Below are 23,363 nucleotides of genomic sequence, written 5' to 3'. Positions count from 1 at the left end.
TGTTACTCCCCTGACGAATAAAAAAACCCGAATAAATTACTTCACCCTAACAGAGCAACTTAACTTCCCATGCCAGGTGTACGGAATTTTTACTCCCTTGTCCCCTGTTAGTCTTGGTGGTGGAAGGGGTGGAGGGAGGGTAGCGCGACATTCGTTTGCGCGAGATCACATACTGGCATTATCCCTTCGCCCGCATCCAATTTTCGCGCACGAGATTTTTACTGGAAGTAAAAACAAGTCGCGTAAGGCGAAAATACAACATTTAGTCAAGTAGCTGTCGAACTCACAGAATGAAACTGAACGCAATGCAACGCAGCAAGACCGTATACTCGTAGCATCGTCAGTCCACCGCTCACGGCATAGGCAGTGAAATTGACAAGAAGAGCGGGGTAGTAGTTGCGCTGGGAAGGATAGCACGCTTTTCTGTACCTCTCTTCGTTTTAACTTTCTGAGCGTGTTTTTAATCCAAACATATCATATCTATATGTTTTTGGAATCAGGAACCGACAAGGAATAAGATGAAAGTGTTTTTAAATTGATTTCGAAAATTTAATTTTGATAATAATTTTTATATATTTAATTTTCAGAGCTTGTTGCTAATCCAAATATAACATATTTATATGTTTTTGGAATCAGCAAATGATGGAGAATAAGATGAACGTAAATTTGGATCGTTTTATAAAAAAAATTTTTTTTTTACAATTTTCAGATTTTTAATGACCAAAGTCATTAATTAATTTTTAAGCCACCACGCTCAAATGCAATACCGAAGTCCGGGCTTCGTCGAACATTACTTGACCAAAATTTCAACCAGTTTGGTTGAAAAATGAGGGGTGACAGTGCCGCCTCAACTTTTACGAAAAGCCGGATATGACGTCATCAAAGACATTTATCAAAAAAATGAAAAAAATGTCTGAGGATATCATACCCAGGAACTCTCATGTCAAATTTCATAAAGATCGGTTCAGTAGTTTGGTCTGAATCGCTCTACACGCACGCACACACACACACACACACACACACACACACGCGCACAGACACACACACATACACCACGACCCTCGTCTCGATGTTAAAACATTTAGTCATAACTTGACTACATGTAAAAAATGGGGAGTAAAAATTTCGTGGAGGGAGTAATTTTTTCGTGCCTTAGGGAGTTCTTTTCTCGTACAAAAAATTTACTCGGAGTAAGAATTTCGTACGAAATTTTTACTCCAGAGTAAATTTTTGGTGGAGTACACGGCAGCCCGTACACCGACGTCAAGAGCTCAAACGCCATCTTACACGCTTGCTCCTGGAAAAAAACCACAATAAAAAACACACAAAAATAAAAATTGGACTTCATATACAAATAGAAAACAAAAACTTACAAACGAAAGGTCTTCTTCATCAAATAAAAATAGAAGAATAAAAGTAAAAAGAAGAGAAAACTAACGTGAAAAGAACAAATAAATTGTTTTACACACCAAAAATTCAACAAGCAGAACACAAAATCAGGACAGCTATGACATATTGTCCTGTGAGAGTTATTAGAAAAAGGTGTATCATCTGGATAAGTGCAAGTATTCATAAAAGAAGGGGTGCCATCTGGTGAATGTTGTTGTCTCAAAACACCTGGGAAGTACTTCAAACATCTTACATTATTGCACTCCATATATATCAACCTGAATTTTTTTTTTAAATGTGCTTTCTCACTGAAAGTTTTTGAAATGCGATGATCTCTCGAAGTAAGGAATTTAACCAGAGCTCAACAAGTCTTCATTTACATGTCACGCAAGAGTTATTTCCCTTGAGTTGCTTTTCCAATGCATGTGCTTTTAATCTAACGCCATAAGAGAGCTGGCTGTACATATAAGAACAACAGTGATCCAGATTTGAACTCTACTCTTCCTTAACTGATAATTTCATTTAGAACAATAGTACATGCAGAATACCACCTCCGATGCAAAAAGTAGCTGATGCTTGTTTTCAGTGCCCCCCTTCCCTATCTTTTTAAGACCCCCACCCCTATTTAATACTTTCACCTTTTTAAGACCTTTACTTGTCAGGTTTTCTATTCATAGCTTTGTAAATTTAACTCAACTGCCTGCGCTTCACGGTCTGCATAGCTCACTTACACAGGTAGGTGTATAAGCATATATATCAATTCCACTGTGTAATCATTTCCATTTCTTTATGTTCGGATAGATCAATCAGTAATCTATCCTCTCAGAAATACCAAAGTTCTTCTGTTTCGGTAACCTCACCATAGAGCAAGGACCACAGGATCTTTGGCCTTTTCTAACACTACACTCATACTAGTAAAATGTTTATCAACTTCGAGAGAGGTGCTAAAAATCTTCATCAACGGGAACAAGCCTTAAACATTATAAACTGATAATTATCAAAGCTCTTATCCTAGAATATTTTACAAAACTGTCTTCTGTAAGATTTCTGAAAATATTAAAGTGATAAGTTTGGGTGCCTGATCAGGATTTTCAGTTTATATGCCTCTAGCTGTCATTCATAAAGGGAAAGAACTCTTTCAGTCTTACATTTTGCAAGTGAAAACTAGCACTGAAACTTATTGAAAACCCAGAGGGAAAACTTTTCCCTGCACACAACCTGATAAAAGAAATGACATTTTAAGGATAAATATTCAGTTCGTTTTTACGACAGAAGAAATTTTGCACAAGCATTCAAGAATTTTCTCAACTAAACAAAATACAATTATGAACAATAGAAAGTGTTAATATTGGTCTCAGGATACTGGTTCATTTTCTATTTAGTATGAAGAGAAAAAGGAGTCTTGAGTTTTACTCAGCATCTCCCTTAATCATGTAAAGTAACTAAGAGGCATTTCACAAACAGGTTACAGTGGGACCCCCTTCAAAGACCTCCAAAAACTGATCTGAGAAAATCAGGTCTTAACAAGGAGGGAGTCTTTAAATGGAGGTAAATTAACAGACGTTATGAACAGAGAGTCTGAAAAAATCAGGTCTTAAAAAGGAGGGACGTCTGAAATTGGGGGAGGGGAGTCTTAAAAGGGGGGTTTCTCTGTTGTTTTTCATTAAACTGAGATGCTGTCCTTCCGATGTACGCACTCATGTTTACCACCTGAGATCTGTGCAGGCTTTTACGTGGATTCCTTCCCTTGGACACATACCCAGGGGTGGGAACTTAGGTCAGAAGCGCAAAAAAGCACCGTCCGATTGTCTGACAGACAATCAGCAAAATTAATTCTTTGAAAATTGCTAGCTCTTTACGTAGGGCACCTAGGATGTTCCCGTTCGGTGAGCGTTCAAATGGAAGGGTGTGTGTACTGTGTGTAAAAGCCTGACAGTATCTCATATCATAACTGAGGATGCATTACGTGACAAATCGCCAAAAAAAGAAAAGAAAAAAACCTTGAGAGGTCGGTAGAACTCCGTGCATAGCACGCCAAGCGGGGTAAGCGGAGGTCGAACTGACCTAATTCACACCGTGGCAACGACTGCCGTGAGTATTGTATCTCACAAAATATAAGTTTCCTAATTAGTTCGATATTGACAGATGTCCGCATAGCTCAGTGGATAGGACTGCGGCGCGGTTTCTGAAGTCGCTGGTTCGAGCCCCGCAATGTCATAATTTTTTAGTGTATTTTTATGAATCATGCGCGCTTTTCCTGTTCAGTTTATAAAACACAGTATACTATTCTTTTTTTTTTCTTTTTTTTTTTGTTTGGGGGGGGGGGTGGTGCTCATTAATATAAATAAATCGCACACACACACACACACACACACACACACACACAGAGGCACCACTGTTTATACCGTTTTTAAATACTATGCAACGCATGTAACCTAAACAAAATTAATTTCCGTACCCCTTCTTTTATTAACACACAGCTTCGGCCCTTGATCATATGAAAACAAGTGTCTACCAAACGATAAATTCTTCCCCGTGCATATCAAACCGTTTTCCTCGTGCATATCAAACCGTGTGATGGACTGACCTTAATCATTCACTGAAGCAAACCAACACTGACGAGACCCTTCGAAGTTGCAAAAAAACAGCTTGGGGACAAAGCAAAGGCACAAGACACCGGTTTGAAGAAATAAAAATCACCACTGTCTTTACCCCCCATATAATGTTCAAGAAAAGGTTTTATAAAGACAACCAAACATGTGTCGGCTTTGTTACGTTATCTTGCTGCAAAAAATACTCTAGAAAGAAAGAAGAAAACTAAACAAGAGATACAAAATAGGTCAGAGCCACAGGCACGCGATATTGAACTCGGTACATTACAGAAGAGGAATTTGTTTCTTCTTTCTTTCTAGAGTATTTTTTGCAGCAAGATAACGTAACAAAGCCGACACATGTCTTAAGACTCCCCTCCCCCAATTTAAGACGTCCCCCCTTTTAAGACCTGATTTTTTCAGACTCTCTGTTCATAACGTCTGTTAATTTACCTCCATTTAAAGACTCCCTCCTTTTTAAGACCTGATTTTTTCAGATTTTTGGAGGTCTTTGAAGGGGGTTCCACTGTAACCTGTTTGTGAAATGCCTCTTAGTTACTTCACATAATTAAGGGAGATGCTGAGTAAAACTCAAGACTCCTTTTTCTCTTCATACTAAATAGAAAATGAACCAGTATCCTGAGACCAATATTAACACTTTCTATTGTTCATAATTGTATTTTGTTTAGTTGAGAAAATTCTTGAATGCTTGTGCAAAATTTCTTCTGTCGTAAAAACGAACTGAATATTTATCCTTAAAATGTCATTTCTTTTATCAGGTTGTGTGCAGGGAAAAGTTTTTCCCTCTGGGTTTTCAATAAGTGCTAGTTTTCACTTCCAAAATGTAAGACTGAAAGAGTTCTTTCCCTTTATGAATAACAGCTAGAGGTATATAAACTGAAAATCCTGATCAGGCACCCAAACTTATCACTTTAATATTTTCAGAAATCTTACAGAAGACAGTTTTGTAAAATATTCTAGGATGAGAGCTTTGATAATTATCAGTTTATAATGTTTAAGGCTTGTTCCCGTTGATGAAGATTTTTAGCACCTCTCTGGAAGTTGGTAAACATTTTACTAGTATGACTATGAGTGTAGTGTTAGAAAAGGCTATAGATCCTGTGGTCCTTGCTCTATGGTGAGGTTACCGAAACAGAAGAACAGAAAAGGTATTTCTGAGAGGATAGATTACTGATTGATATATCCGAACATAAAGAAATGGAAATGATTACGCAGTGGAATTGATATATGCTTATACACCTACCTGTGTAAGTGAGCTATGCAGACCGTGAAGCGCAGGCAGTTGAGAGGGTTAATTTACAAAGCTATGAATAGAAAACCTGACAAGTAAAGGTCTTAAAAAGGTGTAAGTATTAAATAGGGGTGGGGGTCTTAAAAAGATAGGGAAGGGGGGCACTGAAAACAAGCATCAGCTACTTTTTGCATCGGATGTGGTATTCTGCATGTATTATTGTCCTAAATGAAATTAGCACTTAAGGAAGAGTAGAGTTCAAATCTGGAGCACTGTTGTTCTTATATGTACAGCCAGCTCTCTTATGGCGTTAGATTAAAAGCACATGCATTGGAAAAGCAACTCAAGGGAAATAACTCTTGTAAATGAAGAGTCTTGTTGAGCTCTGGTTGAATTCCTTACTTCGAGAGATCATCGCATTTCAAAAACTTTCAGTGAGAAAGCACATTAAAAAAAAAATCAGGTTAATATATATGGAGTGCGAATAATGTAAGATGTTTGACCCCAACCAATTGGGGAGGGGGGGGGGGGGGTTGCCCAGTCGGTAGAGGCGCTGGCTTTAAAACCGGTTGTTACTATCAGCGTGGGTTCAACCCCCAAGTTCGGCGCGGGATGTGTGTCCCAGAGTCAACTTTGTGCAGACTCTCCTTCTCGGTGTCCGAACACCCCCGTGTGCACGCATGCGCACGATAAAGATCCCAGGGTCACAGCGAAAGCCTCAGGCCTTGGAAGTAGAGGTTACATGCCGAGTCTCAGTGATTATCAAAAATAATGGTCGAAGTTAGCGGATCATGAAAAATGCGAGCTTCAGCGAGCTTTTTCATGACCGCGAACTGAGACCATTATTTTTGATAATCACTGAGACGAGGTATGTAACCTCTTTATCCCTCCTTTCTTCAGTTATTCAAAGAAAAGAGGAGTTTTTGTGCGAAAGTTTGATCGAATCATATTCACCCAAACAGTCTACCTGCGCAGGCGATCGATTAATGCGCGGTTGTATAGTTCCGTGCAAATCATTCAATTTTGTTAACACTTCTTGTCAGTTTCCATGTTTTGAACTAAAATCAAGTACACAGTTATGTTGTCATTCTGCTGTGGCGGTAAAGGCAGATAGTGTGTGTTCTGTTCATGTTTTGGTATCGCTCAGGAAATGTTCTTTCCTCGAATGTGACTAGCAGACGAAGTTTTACACCTGTGTTCCAACGTTAAAAACTGTATGAAGTTTAGTTTTCTGGGGCAAACTAGTGTATGAAACCGCTGCATGTTCTTTAAGTTGATTAAATGTTTGCAATTGATTGCGTGTGATCTGTTTATAAAATGAAATATTGTTGAAAACTGACCGTCGGATTGCAGTCTCGTCGATGCAGCCGAAATCTGGAAGGGGAACTACTCGTGTCGGTAGACAAAGTATGAGAGTTACTTTTCCTTGGAATCTTGCTAGCGATAAACGATTGTGCACGGCAGATCTGAATTCAGAAAACAACCAAACTCATGGATTTTATATTGAGATTCATGTGTTCAAGCCTGTAGTTGCTGGTTTAAATGCGGCATGGTTGTATTGTTTGCTCCAGAAATGTATATTTTGTACATTAGAGTGTTCTGAACTTTTGAGTCGCAAAAAGTAGATCCACAATGTGTACAGTCTCTACCCATGAGCTATCGAGGATTCGGGTCCGTTGTTGGGTAAGTGATTTTGGTTGTTGGGTAAGTTACCGAAAAATAACTAGCCCTACAAGTTTACAGAGAGAAAGAAGCAGAGGGGGGGATAAACACGAATACATGCATGCAAAAATATGAAGCCCGGGTGTCCGTTCGGCCAACAGCCAATAAAGTAACCATTTCAGCACTGACCCAAGACGACCCAACCCGGTCCCTAGCCCACTTCAGGTCTCCTCTAGCAGCCGGCAGCTAGCTGTCTACATCCCCCCCCCCCCCCCCCCCCCCCCCCTGCATTTTTATTTTTTATTTACATACAAAGCCGGGTTTTCCCGTGTAACATGCCCCTAATGGCTTTGCCGTGAGGGCGTAAAACTTACATTTTCTCTCTCTCGTAAGATGTTTGAAGTACTTCCCATGTGTTTTGAGAAACAACAACATTCACCAGATGGCACCCCTTCTTTTATGAATACTTGCACTTATCCAGATGATACACCTTTTTCTAATAACTCTAGATCTCACAGGACAATATGTCATAGCTGTCCTGATTTTGTGTTATGCTTGTTGAATTTTTGGTGTGTAAAACAATTTATTTGTTCTTTTTACGTTAGTGTTCTCTTCTTTTTACTTTTATTCTATTTTTATTTGATGAAGACCTTTCGTTTGTAAGGTTTTGTTTTCTATTTGTATATGAAGTCCAGTTTTTATTTTTGTGTGTTTTTATTGGGTTTTTTTTCTCCAGGAGCAAGCGTGTAAGATCGATGGCGTTTGAGCTCTTGACGTCGGTGTACGGGCTGCCGGCAGAGCGACTGTACTTTACTTACTTTGGTGGAAACACAGCACTGAACCTTCAGCCTGATGATGAGTGCAGAGAAATTTGGAGATCTCTAGGGTAACTTGATTTTCTATTGTAGATAACACTGTTGTGCTGGATTTTATTTTATGGATTTGGTTTTCATTTTGTACTTGCTTTTTGTCGTTATTTTTGAAGCACGAAGGGCTAGCGATTTTGAGTGCCAATATTATGAGATGTTTAAATTGAAATGCATGGTGGACATTTGGGTTTTTTTGGGGGGGGGGGGGGGGCGGTTGGGGTGAAAGTCGTGCAAGCATGGACTGCATATGTGTGTGTGTGGCTTTGATTATGTATGTTTCTTACATTTGTTTGTTCGACAGTTGGACATGTTGTGTTTGGGATAAAGTTGCCCCCCCCCCCCCCCCCCAAAAAAAAAAAAAATCCTTTTGTTTTTGGTTCTGTGATGTAAATTCATGTAACTGTTTGTAGCAACAACCACCCCCATAGCCATGCTCCCTTCATGTAATTTCTCAGATTTGAGATAATCAAGTTAATTTGATTTGATTTGATTTGATCCTAAAATAATCAAAGCATCTTCATTTCTCTCATCTGTGTGTGTGCTTGTGCGTACTCTCCAGTCTATGTGTGTCTGTATTTATCTATGTTTCTCTCACTTTTTTAACAGTCACTGTCAGAGATGTGTTGTTGATAAACTGACAAGAAATGACAAACTTCCAATTTGTACACGTGTTTTAGTAGTGTTATTTCTGTTACTATAGTAGAAGACCTTTTAAGACCTAAAAAAATCAGGTCTTACAGGGGGGGGGGGGGGGGGGGGGAGGGGGGGAGGGAGGGGGGGGAGAGGGGGGGGTCTTAAAATGGGGGTAAATTTGCAGAGGTTATAAACACAGGGGTGGGACTTTTCCGCGAATCCGCGGATTTCCGTGGACACAACTTACGAATTCCGCTGGAGTAATCTATTTTTCCGCGTCATACTATTTCCAGTATTGGATTATGGATACATGGTTCATTACGTAAATACCGTAAAATCCCTAGCATAAGCCCACCCCCCCTGTGCACAGATTTAGGGCAAAATTGGGGGGTGGGCGTTTGCTAGGGATAGACCCCTTTGCACAAAGTAAGTTTTGTGCTCAACCGTGTAATTGAGTGAATACAAACCCCGAAAGCATGTAAGTTAGGTCGTGTGAGTAGAAGTGGAGGAAAAAGGAGAAAAAAAAGGGACTTTGAGGCAAAGAAGGCCAACGAGGACAATCATGAGAGAGAGAGAGAGAGAGAGAGAGAGAGAGAGAGAGAGAGAGAGAGAGAGAGAGAGACAGACAGACAGAGAGACAGACAGACAGACAGAGAGACAGACAGACAGACAGACAGAGAGTGAGAGGGGAGATAGAGGAGAGACCGACAGACAGACAGACAGACAGACAGACAGACAGAGAAAGACACAGTGTAAGACTGTCGCTTCGGCATTTTGCAAAAATGGCACAGAGAGATTCAAGAACAAACTTCAGGCCACCAGGAAGCTCGTCAAAGTACCGGTACGTAACTGACAGACAAAAGACGTCAGTGGAAAAGCATGACGTAATTTTAATTCACTTTGTCGGGGATGGGTGGGACTGGGAGTGAGGAGAGGGGACAAAGAATAAGAAAAAAGGAAAGAAACACGAAAAGGTAAACCGGCACGGTTGGCCTAGTGGTAAGGCGTCCGCCCCGTGATCGGGAGGTCGTGGGTTCGAACCCCGGCCGGGTCATACCTAAGACTTTAAAATTGGCAATCTAGTGGCTGCTCCGCCTGGCGTCTGGCATTATGGGGTTAGTGCTAGGACTGGTTGGTCCGGTGTCAGAATAATACATGTGACTGGGTGAGACATGAAGCCTGTGCTGCGATTTCTGTCTTGTGTGTGGCGCACGTTATATGTCAAAGCAGCACCGCCCTGATATGGCCCTTCGTGGTCGGCTGGGCGTTAAGCAAACAAACAAACGAAAAGGTAAAGAAGAGGGAAAAGATGACTTTTAGAACAGTCTGCACAAATCCTAGTGAAAGTGAGCCTATATTCTCTTTGAAAAAACCAGGGTGGGCGTTTGCTAGGTAGTTACCCCTGTGCACAACTTTTGGCCCAAAGTGGGGGGTGGGCGTTTGCTAAATGGTGGGCTTATGCTAGGGATTTTACGGTATACACCATTACAATGCTATCATTGTTGTGTGAAAGTGTGTTTTTTGTTTGATTGGGTTGTTGTGTGGTTGTTTTTGTGTGTGTGTGTGTTTTTTATGGGGGGGGGAGGGAGTGAGGAGAATGTCTTTTTTTACCTGATCCAAACAAGTATAATTTTACTTTTAGAATGCACCAGATTGCACAGATGTTAATGTACCATTCATAAAAAAAAATATAAAAAAATAAAATAAAATCGCCCTAGAAAAAAAGGTATTCCCTCTTTTTTCACCACGAGAGAGTCCCACCCCTGAAACAGAAAATCTGAGAAAACATAGTCTTAAAAGGGAGGTAGTATGGGGAAGGGGAGATAGGGGGTGGGATTGAGAGGCTTGGAGCAGAGTATGGGGAAGGGGAGATAGGGGGTGGGATTGAGAGGCTTGGAGCAGAGTATGGGGAAGGTGAGATAGGGGGTGGGATTGAGAGGCTTGGAGCAGAGTATGGGGAAGGGGAGATAGGGGGTGGGATTGAGAGGCTTGGAGCAGAGTATGGGGAAGGTGAGATAGGGGGTGGGATTGAGAGGCTTGGAGCAGAGTATGGGGAAGGGGAGATAAGCGGTGGGATTGAGAGGGTTGGCGCAGAGTATGGGGAAGGGGAGATAGGGGGTGGGATTGAGAGGCTTGGAGCAGAGTATGGGGAAGGGGAGATAGGGGGTGGGATTGAGAGGCTTGGAGCAGAGTATGGGGAAGGGGAGATAGGGGGTGGGATTGAGAGGCTTGGAGCAGAGTATGGGGAAGGTGAGATAGGGGGTGGGATTGAGAGGCTTGGAGCAGAGTATGGGGAAGGGGAGATAGGCGGTGGGATTGAGAGGCTTGGAGCAGAGTATGGGGAAGGGGAGATAGGCGGTGGGATTGAGAGGCTTGGAGCAGAGTATGGGGAAGGGGAGATAGGGGGTGGGATTGAGAGGCTTGGAGCAGAGTATGGGGAAGGGGAGATAGGGGGTGGGATTGAGAGGGTTGGAGCAGAGTATGGGGAAGGGGAGATAGGGGGTGGGATTGAGAGGCTTGGAGCAGAGTATGGGGAAGGGGAGATAGGGGGTGGGATTGAGAGGGTTGGAGCAGAGTATGGGGAAGGTGAGATAGGGGGTGGGATTGAGAGGCTTGGAGCAGAGTATGGGGAAGGGGAGATAGGGGGTGGGATTGAGAGGCTTGGAGCAGAGTATGGGGAAGGGGAGATAGGGGGTGGGATTGAGAGGCTTGGAGCAGAGTATGGGGAAGGGGAGATAGGGGGTGGGATTGAGAGGGTTGGAGCAGAGTATGGGGAAGGTGAGATAGGGGGTGGGATTGAGAGGCTTGGAGCAGAGTATGGGGAAGGGGAGATAGGGGGTGGGATTGAGAGGGTTGGAGCAGAGTATGGGGAAGGGGAGATAGGGGGTGGGATTGAGAGGCTTGGAGCAGAGTATGGGGAAGGGGAGATAGGCGGTGGGATTGAGAGGCTTGGAGCAGAGTATGGGGAAGGGGAGATAGGGGGTGGGATTGAGAGGGTTGGAGCAGAGTATGGGGAAGGGGAGATAGGGGGTGGGATTGAGAGGCTTGGAGCAGAGTATGGGGAAGGGGAGATAGGGGGTGGGATTGAGAGGCTTGGAGCAGAGTATGGGGAAGGGGAGATAGGGGGTGGGATTGAGAGGCTTGGAGCGGAGTATGCATGGGGAAGGGGAGATGGGCGGTGGGATTGAGAGGCTTGGAGCAGAGTATGGGGAAGGGGAGATAGGCGGTGGGATTGAGAGGGTTGGAGCAGAGTATGGGGAAGGGGAGATAGGGGGTGGGATTGAGAGGGTTGGAGCAGAGTATGGGGAAGGGGAGATAAGCGGTGGGATTGAAAGGCTTGGCGCAGAATTTGGGGAAGGGGAGGTAGGGGGTGGGATTGAGAGGCTTGGAGCAGAGTATGGGGAAGGGGAGATAGGGGGTGGGATTGAGAGGCTTGGAGCAGAGTATGGGGAAGGTGAGATAGGGGGTGGGATTGAGAGGGTTGGAGCAGAGTATGGGGAAGGGGAGATAGGGGGTGGGATTGAGAGGCTTGGAGCAGAGTATGGGGAAGGGGAGATAGGGGGTGGGATTGAGAGGGTTGGAGCAGAGTATGGGGAAGGGGAGATAGGGGGTGGGATTGAGAGGGTTGGAGCAGAGTATGGGGAAGGGGAGATAGGGGGTGGGATTGAGAGGGTTGGAGCAGAGTATGGGGAAGGGGAGATAAGCGGTGGGATTGAAAGGCTTGGCGCAGAATTTGGGGAAGGGGAGGTAGGGGGTGGGATTGAGAGGCTTGGCCGCAGTTCGAAAAAAACAACTCAATAATGAAAGCGTTCTATTCGGCGTGTTTGTTTGTGAATGTATTTTATGAGTGTGTGTTCACCAACTGAGTGGATGAATAATCCTGAATAAACATGTGCAGCATGTTTCAACAACTTGCCCGCTTGCCTTGCAGGGCGGGACTCTTTTTTTGTTGATTTAATGTTGCAGATTATACTATTTTACAGCATGATTTCGTGTCTCTGGGGTCTGTTTTCCGACTTTTAATTAAAACAAGGTAAATTAAAGGATACACAAGGATAGACTTCTTAAAAAGAAATAATTGTAAAACATGTTGCTAAGATTGATTTTGGTAACTGTGCAAGCACTTTAAAATAAAATCACTCTATTGACATGTCCCTTTAACTTGTAAAGAAAACCCACACAATAAAACCAGATATGCTTCAAAACGACACAGATATGCTTCAAAAAGACACACCCAACTGAAAGAATACAACATGCGTGTTTTAACACCCTGATGTAATCAACAACAACGACAACAAATGTTGTTAAACCACAATCTCACATAATCCTCGTGACATCTACCTCATAGCACTTTAAATGTGTGAACAGCAAAATATTTAGCGAAGAAAAATGACCTATAAACCGGTTTTGCGGCTTAGAAAGAACAAGTTTCAAGGGCTTGGCGAACTGTAGACAAGATTGCCTGTAGGTGTCATAGCATAGCGAGCTATCAATGGAACTATATCCAACGCTTCAGCGATCTTTGTCACTCCCATGAAAAACTGGCGGCTTTCAATATTCATTCGGAATACAGTGGAACTTTCCTATTAAAGGCTGCCATATTCGTAGCGTTCATTAATTAATTCATATTGTTTACATGTGCCAATAATGTTATAAAACTGTACCTAAGGGGATATAATAACGATTGGCTGTAGCTTTCGAACACAGAAAAAAATATTTCAGTATGGCAAAGTGGTGTTGATAGTGTCGAATGTAAACAGAACAGTCTCAAACGCCATCTTTGGTTTACGAAACGTCACGAAGTGACGTCAACGGTCTAAAAATAGCCCAAGTCCTGGAGAACTGTTGCTAAACAATGCAATAAAGAATTAATTATTTCTCGTAATTGGTAAGGACTTCAAACCTAAAACTTTGCAGGAAGCTTAATGTATACATCTCCGCAACGATGGGAAAAGCCCTGGAAGTAATTAAACTAATTAAATAGGACTATGTCGGCCTTTAAGACCTCCTACAGTCTGACAAAATCAGCTGGTCTTAAAAAGGAGAGAGTCTTAAAATTGAGGTAAATTTACGAAGGTTATGAACAGAAAGTCCGAGAACCGAGGGACTTAAAAGGCAAAGCCGGAGTCTTACATTGGGGGTCTTTAAAGGGGGGTTCCACTGTATAGTAAAGGGGGGGGGGTTCCACTGTATAGTCATTCCGTTGCGAAGATGACCAACAGTGGTTCCTGCAACGTAAAGAATCCAGATCCAGATCCAGGTGTGGTAGACTTTTTATGAGAAGGGAACAATTCAAAAGCCATTGTCGTAGGGCCTTACTAAATACGCTATAAAAAAAATAGCCGTGGCTGTAATAGTCGGTGTAATACCCAAGGATTATGGGGTTCGAATAAACCATGATAGAGAGGGGACGGCTGAAGTTTCTTTTTCATTGACGAATTGCTTGTTTGCTGTTGTCGGCATAGTCTCCATTCATAATATTAATACGAAAGGATCACGGGGTTGAAATAAAATGGTGCTTCTCAAAATGCCACGTACGTTGCAGCGTGACACAAAGCGTGCAAATGGAGGGATGTCACACACACAAATATGATGTTAAGAGAGTCTTTCAAAAGGGTAGGGGTACGTTTTTAACTCAAATAAGAGGCACAAATATACATACACACATTTGAAGAAGCGACAAAGGTAACCCTTCACTGACTATGCAATCAATATTCCAAAGGGTAAAAGTGCTGTTTCATCTATTGATGGCAAGTAAGTGGAACGTCAGGTTTCGTTCGCAGCACTTGACACGAAAGACAGAACAATAATGCTGTAGATAACTTAGATGAAAAATGGCGTCAAATATAATGCCAACGGGAAATCGTGCAGTGGAGGCGAGAAAAAGGTGGGAATTTCAACAATCAGTCGAGCGGAGCTGGCAAAATTGCAAACATTCAAATTTGGACACTGCGCACGTTGATGTCGTACATCCTGGTTCAGCTTGACCTCTTTTCGTGAAGGATCTTTACTTATCGGACGAGTTTGATTCACCCTCCCGCATGCTTGCTTTCTGTGTAACCTGACTGACTGACTGACTGACTACACGAGTTTAACGTCCTCTCAGACCATTTCGTCTATATTTGAACAGGTATTGGTAATACGCTGAGGATATAGTAATAATAAATAATAATAATAAATAACTTTTCTATAGCGCGAGTCCCATCAATTGGCTCCAGGCGCTTTACAAATTCATTATAGAATAAACTAGCACAAATCAACAAGCATACAAAGCATACATTTATAGTGTGATGTTTTGAATCGAACAAGCCCACTGCGGCTATCTTCTTCTCGTCAAAGCATCGATAATTATGATGAGAGACGAGAGATGATGCATGCGTGTCTTCGTGTTTTCCAAACCCTGAGACTTTCGCTGTTAGCGTGGAATCTTTATCGTGCGCATGTGTGCACACGAGGGTTTTTCAAACACCGAAGAGAGTCTGCACAACGTTGAATCCGAGAAATAAACTGCTCGCAGAACCTCGGATTCGAACCCTTGCTGATAGCGACGAACTGGTTATAAGGCCAGCGCGCTACCGACTGAGCTACGTTCCCGCCCTTGTGTAAGCTCTCATTTCAAAATCCTAATAATTACACAAAATAACTGTGCTTGCATATCATCTTTCTCTGTTTGTACCCTTCTCAAGTCTACTCTAAAACATAAAGTCGTTCTAAACTCGTACGTCTCAGCACCAAGATCAAGACTCTAGTGTTCTTCATATTATTTGTTATTCGATCATTCATTTGTTTCAATACAAAAAGGAGACATATTTCATTTCCAGCTTGAGGTGTACATACAATTCTAGAATGATACCAGTTGCCCTTCACGGCACAACACACAACGCACCTTTACAAACCCGTACACAAATCTACTCATGCGAAACGGTTCCGGAAGATTTACTCAGTGTTATAGACAGCAGTAAAAGCCTAAATGGCTATTCCCCGGGAATAGTTCACTAGTGATCTCAACGTATGCTGAATGCCATAACCGTACGCTTGGACCGGACTGCTTTCTACGGAGTTGTTCAACTGTGAGAATAAGTGACATAGGATCAGAGCCATTCCCTTCGGCAATGATCTGCTGCATACAGCAAATGTATAACTATTTCAATAACTACTTTTCCCGACACAGTGACTTAGGATCAATATTGCTTGCATTATTATTCGATTTTCTTGCTTGTACTGTGGCTCTAAATAAAAAAAATAAGGACTAATTTCTGTGCCAAATGTTTGAGACTTGATCTATCGATTCACATCTTTTACTTTATCCTGCTCAAAGGCGACACACCTGGCTTACAAATAGCACTTTGAATGCCTGAATGAACTTGGAAATGTCAAGTACATTTGTCCTTTTCAACGGAAGAAATGAAGACGAAAGAAACGAAGAAGGGGTCACAAACTTGACAAATGTGTGTGTCGCCTCCATGGCTAAACATGACAGTGATTGATAGATAAGAATTTCATTAAACCTATGACACACCGTGTACGATTGAAAACAAGACACAATATTTCTACAGGGGGGCCCCACATTTTAATACCACACCCCCCCCCCCCCCCACCCCAACAATTTACTTCGCCTTTTTTAAGACGAACTTTACCTCCATTTTTAGACATCCTCTTGTAAAGACCTAATTTTCTCAGATTTTGGGAGGAATTATAAGGGTGTTTCCACTATATTTCTAACCCAGGCCGAGAAAATCGTTGTGTTCTAAGCTATACTATCCCCTTTCTGCAACAAGTAACGGCACAAACAGACAGTCTCGACTAGTCAAGATCCTCCGTTTTGAAAACACACCGATCAAAGCGTAAAAAAGGAATGGGCCCAAATTCCTGTGGGCCAACCCAAATATTGTCCGAACACCTTCAGGTTGAGTGCGTTAGGCGTTCTAATAGCTGCGTGGGTAGATGGGGATTATGATCGAGTGAGTAAGTGCAAGCATGCTCGAGATGAAATCAAAACCATCCCTTCCCCCTCAGATTATATTATTGTCGCTGTAACTTTAACCCAACCCGAAACTAAAACATTCAGGTTTCAAAAAGCGCCTCTTTCTTTATTGAGGATTCGTCTTGTACGAGAGAATTATATGTTATTACTTATGAGGTGGGAGTTTGAGTAACTTTAAGTTATTTTTTAGCCACATAATAGCTATCCAGTCTGTGCCGGATGTTTGTTTGTTTTGTTTGTTTGTTTGCTTAACGCCCAGCCGACCACGAAGGGCCATATCAGGGCGGTGCTGCTTTGACATATAACGTGCGCCACACACAAGACAGAAGTCGCAGCACAGGCTTCATGTCTCACCCAGTCACATTATTCTGACTGTGACACCGGACCAACCAGTCCTAGCACTAACCCCATAATGCCAGACGCCAGGCGGAGCAGCCACTAGATTGCCAATTTTAAAGTCTTAGGTATGACCCGGCCGGGGTTCGAACCCACGACCTCCCGATCACGGGGCGGACGCCTTACCACATGGCCACCGTGCCGGTATTAAGCAACGTGGTGATATCAACTACAACGTACGGTGTTGCAAGTTAAGTCTACACATAAATGGAATTGGAATGCGGTAACAACCCGCAGAGTGAAACACAACTTTCCTGAAACAAGGGCAGAAATAAAGAAGAAGAAAAATTAAATAAAGAAAACTGAAAGCGAGAAATGAAGAAGGAAGAAAGAAAGAACGAACGAAAAAAGAAACAAACAAACAAACAAGGAAGCAAACAAAGAAAGCAACGAATAAACCGCTCAATTAATCAATCAATCAATAACTATAAATGGACGAACGAGCAATTGCATTGATTAATAACTAATCCATAACAAAACAACAACTTCCATAAAACTTTCACGCCATCTCAAGAACCCGAAGTAATCAAAAACCTCACTTCTTTGCGCGCGCATCAATATTCATTTTTTCGCTGATATGCAAATTTCCCTTGTCACGCCACATGGATATGATTGGCTAGTTCCCAATGTCAGGTTGGTTCTAATGTAAAACTTGTGTCAAACAGGATCAGCAGAAAGCGAAGTATTGAAACTTAGCGCGTAACTTTCTCTGGAAGCCAATACAAATGCGAATAACATGCTGGTTACAAAGAGACTGGACTAATCAATGAGCTAGTTATTTCAGTGTTTTGTATTTCGCTGCTAGAAAAATTCCATTAATTAAATTTCTTATATCGAAACTACAATGCTTGTTTAAGTTTGTATTTCAGTCTGCATGTCCGTCTGTCTCTCTGTGTCAGTGTTGTGTTTGTTGGAAACTCCGTTTGTCCGTGTTTCGTACCGCGAAAAAACAATCGAACACACACACACACACACACACACTGCTCGCGGACGCACGCGCACGCACGCACAAACACGCTCACACACACACACACACACACACACACCACACACACACGCACACGCACAAACACGCTCACACACACACACACGCACACGCATACACACAAACACGCTCACACACACGCACATGCAAACACACACACACGCAAACACACACACACACACACACACACACACACACACACAAACACGCTCACACACACGCACACGCAAACACACACACACACACACACACACACACGCAAACACACACACACACACACACACACACACATACACACACATTTACACACAAATCTTGCTTCTCCCTCTCTCTCCCCCCCCCCCCCCTCTATCTCTCTCTCTTCACTCCCCCAACCCATCCCCTAAACCACCCCATACCAACATCCGTGCCCTTCTTTTTGACACCACCAGACTCTATTCTTGTCCGTCGATATCATATTCAGCGTGTCTGTGCTTCACTGACAACCCTTCCCATTACAAAATCGATCTGTTCCAGCATACACTAAGAACAGCCATAAAAGTAAAGTTCGAACTGTTTCAAAACGTCTTATCATATCCTTCAAGGCTAGTCCTTTAGAGGCAAAACCTTGTGCCTGTAGGACATCAGTAGTCTTTAATATTTCAGAACTACAATGCCTTGGTGTATTCAACCGTATTTCAAGTCTCCAATAAGCGAGCAAAATTGAAATGACACAAAGCCTAACAGTCAAGTAATAGTTCCACAACATCACAATCGCTTCCTTACCTTCAACCTAATAACACCTTGCAGGTAACAATGGAATCAGTGTCCACTTTTCACAACAGAAAATCTTTTCTTTGAAGGCGTGCTCGACAAGGGTTTTTTCACACGTCCACCACAATTTGTAGCACACAGCGTTTCCAATCGAAGTTGTCGAGACACGCACTGCATATATATACACGCCACACAAGCAATTCAGGAACTTGTACCAAATGCCACAACCGGCGGAGGTTCCAATTCAAGAAGGTCCCGCGAACGTTAATCTCACTCTCACATACATCCGACTCCGTGACGTGAAATGCTTGCTATCAGCCAGGAAATATATGTATGCGATCAAGGTTTCTATGCTCTTTTTCCAAGCATGTATACCCCCTCCGGCTGAAAGGGATTTCTTTTTTAGCCGCTAGCTGTCGGTACGGTGGACTAAGCGTGCGCCCTTTTTAGGCAACGGACTCAAACTTTGTGTTGACTGACTGTGGGTTTGTGGTCGGTAAATTTGTGACAAATTGTGATGGGGGTTTGGGGTACGGGAGCGGCCGGGTGGGGGTGGGTAAGTATAGGGTTATTAACAAACTAGGTCAGATTTATATCATGTTGTCACAAATATGTGGATTTGAAAAAGGAATTTGTGAGGGGTGAAAAAGAAACAAAGTTGGAAGGAGAAAAAAGGGAGAGAAGTCAAGGGAAAGGGAGGTTTATTTACAAACTGGGTCAGATTTATATCATGTTGTCACAAATATGTTGATTTAAGAAAGGAATTTGTGAGGGGAGAGAAAGAAAGCTATTAAAGGGGGGGGAGGGGGCGTGGAGGGGGGATGAAAGGAAAAGGAGGCTTATATTTACTAAGGGGGTCAGATATGTCATGTTGTCACAAATATGTGGATTTAAATAAGAAGACAGAATTTGGGGCAGGAGAGAGAGAGAAAGGAAAACATGTGTGTCATCTCGTCACAAATATGTGGACTAAGAAGGTGTTTCGAAAATAGAGGGATATATTTGTTTAAGATTGTGTGTTTATTCCTCAGAATGGGAATGTCTTTAACGGGTTGCCAGTTCATAACATCGGCAGACTATGAGTGATACAACCGTCGAACGCTGAAGTAAAAGAAGAAGAAGAAAAAGAAGAAGAAGAGCGAGATTTGCTTTAATTTGCCTCATTCTTACCCGGGGCCTCGAGCTTTTCATGCTTTGAGAAACAGTTTAATTTTCTTTCAAATTCTGTGAAAAACCCAACCGTTTGTTGGAGCATGTCATGTCAAGAGATACAGTTGTACATGGTTCTACCGCAAAACATGTTGCTCCGCAGAAAGAAGTATGATGTTTTTCCCGCAGTCAAAATCTCTTGAACAAAGTCATATTATGGAATGTAATTGTAAGATTTGAAGGTGGGTTGTTTTTTATTTATTTTTTTATTTTTTTTATTGCTTTTTTGTTTGTTAAACTAAAATACTCTCTTCATTTTTTTCATCACAAAAAAACTGTTCTCTTTGTAGAAAGCTTCTAACGAAGAAAAATACCTTTCGTGTAATATATTATTTTAGTCAGCAAACTGTCAGTACCGGTGTGGTTTTGCTTAATTCTCAAGTAAGAACCCGCCACCCGACCTACCCGTTCCCTCTAACAGGTTTCCCTCTCCCTGACAAAAAAATACATGATCTACAAAAACAAAGACAACATTATATACTGGATCCTCAAAACGGATCGTCATCAATCCCCAATTCAGCGTACGACAGCAACTAATTGGTCAAATAAATTAAAACCAAAGAGACGAACAAGACCAACGGGGCAATAAGATAAAAAAAATAAAAATAAAAACTTAAAAAAGTTCAGTTTGCATGTTCATAAAAACCTAATCTCTTCTCTGGCCCAAACCGGTTTTATCAGTTTCTTATTTCTGCATGATAATACCTGACTCTACGTGGTACTGTTGTTATCTCGTACAAACGACCTCCCCATCCCACCCCCCATCCCCCTCCACCCAAACAAAATTAAAAAAATCGAAAAGACTTGGATGGCTTCCATCAAGCTGTGTAGTAAAAAGGGAGAGAACGCCCTCGACATAAGGAGAGTTGTCAAGCCCGCCAAGCTAAGTCAACATTCGTCGACTCGACACGGATTTCGTTTTCATACAAACTCCTGAGAAACGTCGACAGACAGACTCAAAATAGTGGCGGGGGGAAAAGGGGTAGGTCGTCTGTACAGGGTAGGGAACGGAGAGGAGGTGACACTTTGGAGAAGATAAAATAGCGAGCTAAAACTTCTGGGCCAGTGGAAACTGAGCCAGAACATTACATGTTTCTTTAAAGGCACAGTGCAGCTCACAGCCTTCGTTTTGCGTTTTTGTTGCAGCTGAGTGCATTTACAGTTCAAAAATCCTCCTACGGTAGTAAAACAAACCAAAAACTACCCAACGACGACATCTGTGAAGCTCGACAGTTTCTTGTTCACGCGAGTGCATAAATTAACCTAGTTATTACGTGGTGTTTGGTCGGAGTTCGATTCAACTGAGTGATTTCGACCTCCATTTTGTTTTACACAAACTCATGATGACGTCTGACATAGTTTGCTAGTGACGTGTCTTTTTGTGCATGATGTGGTGATCTACCTGATCTAAATTTAGATCCAAAAATAGGCCAAGACCAGCCGGGTCCGAGTACGAAATTAATTCGTAAAAAAATCGCAGTTCTTGACTCTTTGGGTGCAAGTCAATGAAACTTGGTAGTTCTTCTAACGGATAGTTGCCTGAGGTATGACTAAAAGCCCCAGGGGCTACGTGCACCTGGATTTGACAAGTTCAGTACCTTTAATATAAGGAAAGGTCACGGAAAGTAACGATTTAGCAACGGCAGACTTGTTTTCTTAAATGTTATAAGCGTTTTCATTTCAAGATGAACTTTCAGACCAACAAAATGATATTTGTTCATTTTAGCGTATTCGATGCACACACAATATCATCGATAATGAATGCATGCATTGTTACTCAACAATAGGCAATGCAGGTTACTGATTACCAACAACATTCAACAGAAAAAAATATGTCTTTCGTGATTATGTAAGTGAATAAAGCATGCCGCTAAAAAGTTTTGATTTCAAAGATGTGCCATATAAATACGTCACAATAAGGCAGACAAATTGACAGAAACTGGAATGAGCTTTTGTCAGCAGCTTTCTATGCAGTTTCAATTTTAATCGCTCTGATTGAAGACGAGTAGCACCCCGCAGTAAGTGTTCTGGGCTGCAGCAAACAAAGTTAACCCTTCATCCTCCCTTTGCTGTGGCTTCGGTAAATAGTCGTTCATTTTAATCCGTCGTAGCGAACTTGAGAACCACAATGCCGTATACACTATATATGAATAAACACTTTTTTGTAAGCGGTTTTTATTTCAGTTCACGTTGGGCAATTTTTTTGTCGAAGGATTTAGACATTTCTATTACAGCGCCACAATAGGTGTCAGTGGGGACCATTCATGAACTGTAACTGTGTCTGAAAAGTGTAAACGTTGTCGTACTCGTCGTATGGCCGCTTGTGAGAATGTACACGCAGTGAGTCGTCTTTGAGATTTATTCATTTTCATTTTCCTACACACGCACGCACGCACGCACGCACACACACACGCACGCACACACACGCACGCACTGACACACATACACACACACACACACACACACACACACAAACGCACGCTGCACACTAACGCACACGGCACACACAAACACACACACACACACTCACACACACACACACACACAGTGACACACATACACACACTCACACACACACACACACACAATCACTCACTCCCCCCCCTCCCCCCAACACACACGAACACTAACTTTTAAACCCAACTGTCTCGTTGACTAATGAGCGAAAGTGGTGTGTGGATGAATCACCAGGATGTTATCAATGTCCGCAATATTGCACGGTGTGTGTCACTTGTTCTATCAAGGCACAGTTACACTTGGCAATTCTGCACACGCTGTTCCCATATTGCCTTTATTGAATTTGCTGTCACTGGCGAAAAAATATCACTGCTACGACTAATGCTAGTTCTCTTTCTTTGTCAGAATCTTTTTTGTTATAATGCATATATATTTTGTCCTTGATCAAATAGCTTTTATCATCTTTGTCGCTTTTATCATCTTTGTCGTCGTCGTCGTCGTCGTCATCATCATCAAAATCATCAACACCATCAGTAGCATGCAGCAGCAGCATCACCACCCCCACCCACACCATCATCATCATAATCATCTTCATTTAAATACGGGACGATCCCATAATAATCCAATAATTAAACTGTAAAATTCTAACTTTGCACGCGTGCGAATATGTGTGTGTGTGTGTGTGTGTGTGTGTGTGTGTGTGTGTGTGTGTGTGTTTGTTTGTGTTTGTGTGTGTGTGTGTTTGTGGGAGAGCTTGTGTCTGTGTCTGTGTCTGTATCTGTATCCCCATGCCCAATCGTTCTTCAAAATACAGTATAGGCCACCCACCATAAGGTAAGCACGAAGTACAACAGCTATAGGTCAAAGCTTTCAGACAGCTATCTGCCATGGTCTCCCAGTACGTTCATGTTGGTCATTGAAGGTTACGTATGACGGCTTACTAGTGCCAAAACCTCATAATTGTAATTAATTACCATTTCACGTGTTTATTACTAATTTTCCCGGGAAAATTACTAATTTTCCCGGAATAATTACTAGCTTTCACCTGTTAATTACTAATTTTTAGTTTTGGCTCACTTGCTGACGGATTGCTAGTGCCAAAACTAAAAATTAGTAATTTTTCCGTGAGAATGAGTAACTAACAGGTGAAAACAGTAACTGACAGCGTTAATTAGTAATTATC

General features: G+C 42.2%; 1 protein-coding gene across 7 annotated transcripts in view; it reads right to left on the bottom strand.

Annotated features, from left to right (window-relative positions):
• Window positions 1-23,363, bottom strand: part of LOC138983534 (dystonin-like) — a 101,825-nt gene that overhangs the window by 45,606 nt on the left and 32,856 nt on the right. Inside the window, exon 1 of one of the 7 annotated variants that reach the window (XM_070356798.1) lies at window positions 18,527-18,955. The exons of the other annotated variants lie outside the window; for them this stretch is intronic. The gene's annotated coding sequence lies outside the window, so the exon portion shown is untranslated. Of the gene's footprint in view, window positions 1-18,526; window positions 18,956-23,363 lie in introns of those variants that run through there. 7 annotated transcript variants of the gene reach the window in all.

Source organism: Littorina saxatilis, linkage group LG13 (assembly GCF_037325665.1).
Source record: "Littorina saxatilis isolate snail1 linkage group LG13, US_GU_Lsax_2.0, whole genome shotgun sequence".
Lineage (NCBI taxonomy): Eukaryota > Metazoa > Mollusca > Gastropoda > Littorinimorpha > Littorinidae > Littorina > Littorina saxatilis.
Note: the sequence above shows the minus strand (reverse complement) of the source record. Positions and strands in the feature narration are given on the sequence as shown.